The sequence below is a fragment of the Pinus tabuliformis genome, chromosome 5_1 (assembly GCF_031772625.1).
Source record: "Pinus tabuliformis cultivar Carrire ecotype Pingquan chromosome 5_1, CPIR1, whole genome shotgun sequence".
Lineage (NCBI taxonomy): Eukaryota > Viridiplantae > Streptophyta > Pinopsida > Pinales > Pinaceae > Pinus > Pinus tabuliformis.
The window spans coordinates 74631735-74641501 of NC_142305.1; positions in this window are offsets into that span (position 1 = coordinate 74631735).

A 9767-nucleotide genomic window follows, 5' to 3' on the forward strand; every position below is an offset into this window, starting at 1 on the left:
AGCCCTCTCCCTATCACCTGGAACTGCACAATGCATAATCACTGGGCCCTCTCTCCCAACTTGTCACTTGTCCCGGGCTCAGTTCATGGATACTAATGCATCGTCTTAGACTAGGGAATTTTCGAATTGATGTCGTATTGTCATGAGTGAATTGCAGGAATAGGTACACTATCAAGTCATGGCGAGATGATGAAGAAGGAGAAGGAGGGAAGCATGCATGGAGACTCACTTGTAGCTGAAGGAATGAGTGAACATAGCAAGAGCAAGAAAAGGAACACAAGTTTTGAACCACCTCCCAAGACCGAAAACCATTAAAGACCCAACATCATCAAGCTATGCAGAGGAGAAGAGAAAGCATACCAAAGAACACATCTATCACTCAGCAACAATAATGACTTAACATTTCCACACCATCAAGTCACTCCATGTCAGCAACATTGTGTCAAGTCATGTCACGAGTTGTCATATGCCACATCGCTATTGTTGACCATGTATATTGTAAGTCAAATGTATTGTAAAGTGAAAGTCCAATGGACACACAAGGATATGAAGAGTCATGTAAGTTGAAAAGTCATAGGAAGTTGGACAATCATGAGGGTAGTTAAAGAGTCATAAGGGGAAGCATCACCCTTGGTTATATATACCCCCTCATTGTATGAGCAAAGCAATTTTCACCTTGGCCCCTCCCGCAAAGCGTTAGAGGGATTAGTTAGTTCTTTGAGGAGCAAGGGGTGGCTCCAATGTTCCACTACAGGGGCTAGTGATGTACAATGTAAATATGTGTCTTGGAACTTTTGCTTAATTACAAAAGCATTTTCAGGCCAGCACATTTTCATGCATGACTTGTGAATGTTTGTAAGACTATTTTGTGAATGTTTGTATTTCATGTTTGCTTTCACATGTACTAAGATAGTTGAATTATTTCGGTTATTTTAGTGCTTACCTTGTTGGGAATGTGTTGTAATGATTGTCACTGTTGTCTCATCCTTGTGGACTATTCCGCGGGATACTAGATAACCATTTCCTTGCTTATAGATTATAATGACTGCCACATCCATTATGGACTATTCAGTTGAATGTTAGATAGATCTTCCCTTTGTTCATTGGTTGTAATGATTGTCGCATCCGCTATGGACTATTTCGTTGGATGTTAGACAGGTCTTTCTGGTTAATGTGTGTATCTTCCTGGGTGGTACTATTACCTCTCACTTAGAGGCTCACTTTTATCCCCCCTTTTGCAGCAAGAGAACCTAGACATAGTTGCATTGCACACTCACCAGGCACACTCACCTTGTTGTTCGAAGACACCATTGCATCACTCTCTTGTGCTGACAGCTAGAGCTAGGGAAGATCTTTGAGGATTTGGCAACTGAGCCTTTATACAAGATGGTACTCTTACACCAAACAATGTGAGGTCTAATTCAGACTTCATATCAAGGAGATCCACTTGGTTTACAAATTTCCAGCACCGTCAATAGATCCCAAGCTAGTTAATTCCAGCGGGGAGCTAGGGGATAGGAGTATTGCATATGGGAGAAAATGTGAACAAATAGAGGGTTGCATGGAAATCGCAGCAGGAGGGGAGGTTCGGCGCATTGAAAAGGAGCTAGGGACGTAGAAATGAGAGGGTCTTAGACTGAAGAAGAGGCCTATATGGTGGTCAAGGTTGTCATATATGACAACGATCTGTACCGATCCACCAACATGTAACCCTAGGTATGATCTGTTGCAATGGAGAAGGAATAAATGAAAAGAGGAGAAGGAATTGTCCAGATATAAGCCTTCTCTGAGGGATCCTCCAAGAAATCCATTAGATCGTCATACATTTCTTCAAAGTAAGGAATGAAAGAAGAAAAAAACCGAACATGACTTCTGAACAACAACACATCAAATGTGCAAAGAGGAAGCCATTATCAACCTAACCTTCTCGTGTCAAAATGCATCTTCATTTATGGGATCTCAAAATAAATATAATTATATATAATAAATACCTTTATATAATAAATTATAACAATATTTTATTATATTTATAAAAACAAAAAACAAAAAAAAACTATTTAATATGTAATAAACTAACAAAAAAAACTTGCATGTAATACAATAGAAATGCATACAACTTTAACAACTAACAACATATAATATAATCAATACCTATAATATACTAGAATACATACCACAATTATACTAACAAAAATGGCAACATATCATGACAATAACAAACTAACTTATGATAAACCAACATAGATCCATCTTAACTCAGGATCTACCAAGCGCGGAGAGGGATCAAATCTATGAAGTGTAAAACTTGAGGAAATGTTTCCTCCTCTAGAAATTTGATTGATTCCTCTCATCGCTTAGTAGATCCTTAGTTAAAATGGATCTATATTGCTTCTTAATAATATTATTTATATTATATAAATTCCACATCTCTAAATATGTAACTTTCATTATACTATATATTGAAAATTACACGATGTAGATGCTTCAAAAGACCATATCTCAAAAATGATGGCCCCATCAGGCCACACACTGTGAAGTATCAAAAATATAATACGAGTGTATACAATATCAATTCATATACAAAAAACATATACATTCATTTCAAAGCTACTAGTTGGCAAAAATAAGAAAATGTCCATAAAAAGTTGTAATGGATCATGTTAGTGCTACATCCTATGGTTGTTGATCAATGAAAGGTCGGTGAAAGTATTAATAGAAATCTTTTCCATTATGCTCATATATCATCCAAGTAACAAAAATTTGTTGCACTGCTTCTTTGGATAAACTGTTGGAAATCTGGTTTCTTTCTTTGATAATATGGCGATAGGTAACATAGTCAAATTGTGATTTTAAAGATAATGCTTCTTCCAGCAAATTCCTGAGTGTGTGCATGCGACAATTTGATCTGAATGGAAAATGGCATCAACCCATGGTATTCATCCACCCATGGTATTGTAAGTGGCATCCACCCATGGCATTTACCCACCCATGGTACTGTAAGTGACATCCATCCATGGTATTCATTCACCCATGGTACGTGTCCATGGTATTGTGACATCCACCCATGGTATTCTTTCACCCATGGAATTGGCTCGTGGTACTGTAACTGAAAAATACTATAAGTAACAAGTCACATTTTGTAAAAGGATAGTTTGTCCACCACAATGTAGCTTTTACAATTATTCTTTGTTTTAATAAAAAAACTTATTTGTGGTTTTGTTTATTGGGCATTCTCCTCTTTTTCTTCTGGAATTTCAATTTTTCAGACCTTGGGGGCCTCCCCTTAAGATCCGGATTAGTGGTATCATAGCAAGTTAAGATTCCATGGGAATGAGGGTTTGATGCATATTTCAGTTTCAAATTTTGTAGCAATATTCAACAAACTTTAGGCATGTGCTATGTCCTCCACAGAGCAATTTCTTGGGCCAAGCGGGAAGAATTTTTCATTTTCATTCTTTTGCAAGAATGTTTTTTGGCAGAAATTTGCAGATCATATATGAAATTTTTGGTGCAAAATTTACCAAAAAACAAATAACATATCTGGATTCCTTGTGAAAAAATACCCAAATTCAAAAAAAAATCGACCAAATCGGAGTCCGGATGAGCAAAAATGTTTCTGATGACAATTCGTGTACGACAGCTCTCCTATCTTTCTTTTTTTTTCAATTTTGGTGCAAGATTTTAGAAAAGTGATTGTAGTTCTGAGCTCCTCTTGAAAAACCACTCAATTTCTATAAAAAAATGGGTCGAATCGGAGTTCATATGTGGGAGATATCGCTGATTTAAAATCAACTATTTTTTCAAAAAAATTGTGACAGCGAAAAAGTTACAGCGTGAATCCGAGATTCTAGAGTGTCCATATAAAGATTTCCAACACAAGAGAAGATGCAAAATGGTCCTTCTGTTTCCAAAAATAGATTATAATAAATATTCTGAGTTATATTGACCGAGTTATGTCCATTTTAATTTTGGAGCAGCATTAAGAGCGGGTTCTCTTTGGAGAAGTGCCCTCCCACCCCGCTTTAATAAGCACCTGCTTCACATTCATCAGTTTCAGCACAGCAGAATTCGACTTGGATTATTTGGAGATGTGCCCTCCCACCCCAGGCTATGTAGGCACCTGCTACTTCATCAACAACCAACATCACGGTTATGGGTCAACCACACAAAATCCTTATCATTGAAGTCCATTTGCTAGGCCACACATTGTTAGTATCATAGTTGGTCACAAGAATTACAGGGTATCTCTATCCTCGGACCTTCATTTGTCATGGTTATGGGTCATCCACAAACCCACACTTCATCGAATTCCATTTGCTAGGCCACACACTGTCAGTATCACAGTTAGTCAAAAGCATTATAGGGTATCTCTATCCTCGGATCTTCGTTCATCATGGTTATGGGTCATCCACAAACCCACACTTCATCGAAGTCCATTTGCTAGGCCGCACACTATCAGTATCACAGCTGGTCACAAGCATTACATGGTATCTCTATCCTCGGATCTTCGTTCATCATGGTTATGGTTAATCACATAAAACCCTTGTTTCCAGTGGCTCTTCATATTCAACAAAGGCTTCGCAGGAGGGAACTTCACGCAATGGGGACCATTGCTCCTTAAGGAGGGAGGAATGATCCGAATGGAAAATGGCATCAACCCATGGTATTCATCCACCCATGGTATTGTAAGTGACATCCACCCATGGAATTTATCCACCCATGGTATTGTAAGTGACATCCACCCATGGTATTCATTCACCCATGGTACTTGCCCATGGTATTGTGACATCCACCCATGGTATTCATTCACCCATTGAATTGACTCGTGGTATTGTAATTGAAAGATACTATAAGTAACAAGTCGCATTTTGTAAAAGGATAGTTTGTCCGCCACAATGTAGCTTTTACAATTATTTTATGTTTTAATAAAAACCTATTTTTGGTTTTATTTATTGGGCATTCTCCTCTCTTTCTTCTGGCATTTCAATTTTGTAGATCTTGGGGGGGCTCCCCCTAAGATCCGAATCACAATTTGATTGTTGATTGAACCAGTTTATAATGATTTTAGAATCACCAAATATATGGAGTTGTCGACAACCTTTCTCTAGGGAAAACATAAGCAAAAGTCTAAGGTTGATTAGTTTTGCATAATTGTTTCAGCCCTTCCCTAATCCTATCTTCATTTTGAAATAATGTTCTTCTTTTAAAAACAAAATTGCACCACCTCCACATCTTGCCTGTTGTGTTGAGCCATCAAAATAAGCCCATGGGAGATATTTGTCTATAATTTCAGCATTAATATTATGAGGCATTTGATTTTGCTCATCCTCAGGGATCATGTTATAAATAGCCTCTACTTGTGCTCCAATAGAGGCCCAGTGTTTTTCTTTTTCCTAAAATATTTTTTGGTTCCTACCTAACCATATTCCTCTGCAGACCAAAAGAGGGAGGTTCCTAAGTTTGGTAGGGTGAGCCTTATCCCACCATTATTCTCATGCATCATCAAGACATTGTCCATGACATCTAATGTTGATTTCCAGTGTTTGATATAACATATCCCATGTTTGGATCGAGAACGAGCATTGTAGGAATAAATGATTTATCGTTTCTTCACTATCCTGGCAAAAAACCCACCACTACGGTCCATGAAAAGTTTTGTGTTTCATATTGTCCCATGTTGGAGATTTGTTACTTGGGAGGCACCACATGAAGAGCTTCGCTTTTGTCGGGCCTTTAAGCTTCCATAATGGATGCCACCACTGGAAGAATATTTCAACTTCATGATTCGCATATATGAAAGGATAGCCCTCTTTTGGAGAGTATCTTCCATGGGGGGACATGGACCATATGAGTTCATCCTCACATTCCATAATTATAATGTGCGCAACAGAGAGTGCATTGGTACACTGTACCAAACATAATGCTAATGAATTTGGATCTGAAGCTCTTGGGCGGACAACCATTTTTGGCTAGATAGAGTACAATTTCTTGAGTCCACAATTTGATCAAGGGTCCTCTTTCCCGAGTTTGCAAGAAATTGAATCAAATATGGAGGGATTTTATGTGCATTACCACTTCCAAACCATGCATATGTTCCAATACGAACCTTTACTCCATATCCAACTCTCCATGCCAATCTTGCTCTGACATAAGCAAAATAATTTAGTAACACTCTCCATATCATAGATACTTTTGTCATGTTCCATGCTGGTAATCAGATCCATTCCTCCATTGGAAGAGGGAAATTGTATTTTCTGAACACCACTTCCGACCATAGACTATCTGTTGTGATCAGCTTCTAACCCATTTTTGTTGCTAGTGCCTTAGAGAAACAAGATAATTTGTTCATCCCCCAGCCCCCCCCCCCCCACTTTTTAGCGAGGTCAATGAGATCCCATTTAGCCCGTGCGAAAATTATTCCTTCCTTCTTGCCTTTCCAAAGAAACCTACAACAAATTTGTTGTATTTTGTGAAGGATGCCCTTAGGGATCCATGATAATGACATCCAGTAATCCAGAATGGCCTCCAACACATACTTAATGAGTACCAAATGACCCGCTCTTGACAACCATCTATGATACCATACATTCATCTTCCTCTCAATATTTGCCACTAGACACATCCAATCTATACTCTTATAATTATTTGGCTTTAGCATGAACCCCAAATATTTCAATCCCTCCTCAAATTCCAGATGTCGATAGGGAAACCTTTGATGGTAGTAATTAAATTCATACTCAAAACATCTTGTAGCAAACAGCATGGATTTCTCCTGATTAATATCCATACGTGAGGCTTTACAAAATAGTTGAAGGGTACTGTTAAGGACAACATAATCTTTAATCGCATTGCCCATGAAAATGAGAACATCGTATACAAAAAGTAGATGAGTCATAATAATATTATCAACAATCTTCACTCCTTTAAAACGCCGAAGGTTCCTTTCCACAAATAGCAGTCTGTTAAGTCCTTCCATGACGAGGAGAAATAAAAGAGGTGATAATGAGCATCTTTGTCGAAGGCCACATTCTGCATGAAAGAAATTTGTAACATACCCATTAATAATAATGCTGAAAGAAACAGATGTTATGTAGTACATAATCCAGTTAATAAAAGAATTTTGAAATCCTATCTGAGTCAGCAGCATCCGAATATACAACAGTTGGTCCTATCATATGCCCTAGATAAGTATATCTTAAGAATCATGCCTTTCATATTTGTAACTTTTAAGGAATGGAGGCCTTCTTGTGCAATGCCAATAGCTTCATGTATTTGACAATTCTCCAGGAAATCAAATTGTTCCTTAGAGATATGTTGTGATAAAATAGGCTTGACGTGATTTTTTATGATTTTAGAAATGATTTTATATATACATTTGGGTAGAGACATGGGCTTAAAATCATTAAAACTCCTAAGGTTGTCTGATTTGGGAATTAAGGCAATAAATGTGGCGTTGAATGCTTCATACATTATTCTGTTTGTTATGCAGTCATCAATCACTTTCAGAATGTCTTGTCTAATGAGTTAAAAGAAAGCTAGATAAATTCTACTCACCATCCATCGAAACTAGTACTCTTGTCTTTTTTAAACCATTTAAGAACCGCCTCAAGCTCTCCCATCGTAACCAACATATTTAAATATTCATTTACTTCATCGATCACAAATCGATGGAAGAGTCTAGCTACCTTAATTATTTATGCCAATGTTGCCTCCCATTGAGCTTTATGTAGTGTCCCAAAATGCTGAGTACCCGCCTCATCTTCCAGAGACCATATTGTGTTGATAGCTTTCATGCCTCTCGCAAATTGTTGAAAGAATTTAGTATTATCATCTCTTGCCTGAAGCCAGATTTCCCTACTTCTAACACTCCATGTTTCCTCCTTCTCCTCCAATCTCTGTGTTTCTTTGCCTTCAATTTTGTAATATACAATTTTGACTCTAGGGTGGCGAAACCACCACTCGCAGGGTCCTCTAAATGGGCCAACTCAGACTCAATTCTACAAAGAGTTTCCTCTTCCTTTTTCTTCTTATTATTGTCCCATTCAATAGTCCTCTACTTCAGTTAAATTAGGCTTTCAGCTAAGTTCACATCATGTGATTGATCTTCATTGAGTGAGCAAGCCTGCCAAACCTCCTTTACGATCTCATGAAACTCCTCATCTCTTAACCATGTTGCATTAAATTTGAATGGTGCTTGTGCCTTCGAGGAAATACCAACTACTTCTAAGTAAATAGGTTAATGATCTAATATTTCACTTGAGCCTACCTATTGTCTGATCAATGATATCTTATCCATCAATGGTTCATTAATAGAAAAATCTATCTAGTCATCTAGCTAACATGACATCACCCATCCTATGATTCCTCCAAGTGGGTTGGAGGCGCGCGACTTTGATATCAAAAAACTTCTTGTCCTCCAATAGATGCTCAAAGAACTCAGTGAACGAGTCCACCTAATCATGGCTCCCCAAAGATTCTGAATGATCGAAAGAAAATTTTAACTCTCCACCTAACATGATGTTATTGACCTACATAAATGAAAACCTCATAATATCCTCCAAAATGCAATTTGATTGTGGCATGGCCCATATACATTTACAATCCTCACCTATATGCTTATTTCTACGAGGATCACATCAACCACAAGTATTCCTTCCCTTCCCCATATATTCACTAACTTCATCATTTTGCAGTTAATACCAATGGAAATACCACCAGATTTGCCTCTAGCATCTAAGGCATGAAATTACCATCCCTTTTCTACAGGTTCTAAAAATGAAATAACTTGCACACTATTCGCAAGCGTTTCCTATAGTAGTATCACATCCAATATTTCTGAATCAAATAATCTTCGGAGGGCTAGTTTTTTGGCAGGGCTAGCCATCCCTTGACAGTTGAAGGAAATACACTTCAATGAGTAATGACGACAGGGACGCACTTTGCTCTAAGAACCCCATCTAAGGATTATTGTTTGGCCTATGCTACATCCATATTGGCTTTATGAATGGATTTCAAAATATTGGATTGTCTACCTCTAGGTACTGTGGGGTTTTTTGAAGGTGATGAAAGACATATCCCCCCACCCCCACCCTCGACACATTTCGGCATTTTGATAACGACCTCAGATTGTATCTATGGTTCGTATTGGATTCCGATGAGATTTCCTTCATCACAATTTTCAAAACAAGGGGCAAATATGGGACGATAGGGAAAGGTGTCAGACAACATAAAGGAACAGAGACCATAGGGCAGGTTATAGCACTCAGATTGCATAAGAATAATACCATCCAATGATTAATAGCAGGACTAGATAAAGTAGAGTATTATGATCGATTCAAAGTACAGGATCATAAAATGGGATAGAGAGATTGGTACCGAGGAGGGTAGTTGTAGGAGTCACCTGCACTCGAGTAACCATAGCATCTGAATAATTTTGTGATTATGCTCAAAGAACTTCAGTTCGATCCGCCGCCTTTATCTGTCGAACTGAGACTTTCTAAGGAGTTTTCTCCATAGTAGTCGAAACTTCTCTATCTCTAATTGCTACCCTAGTTGCACCTGTGCCTTATACAAAAACTTTCTCCTTGGAAAGTAGGGGGAAATCCTTAAAGAGATGACCCACTTCATGACACCTCCTATACCAGAATGGAACTCCCTCATAATCCAGCTTCTAATGTCTGGATATACCCCTTCACTAAAGTATCATACTTTCCACCAGACCCTCCGTGGTGTCAAGATGTACCAGAATGCGAGCAAATTTCATTTTA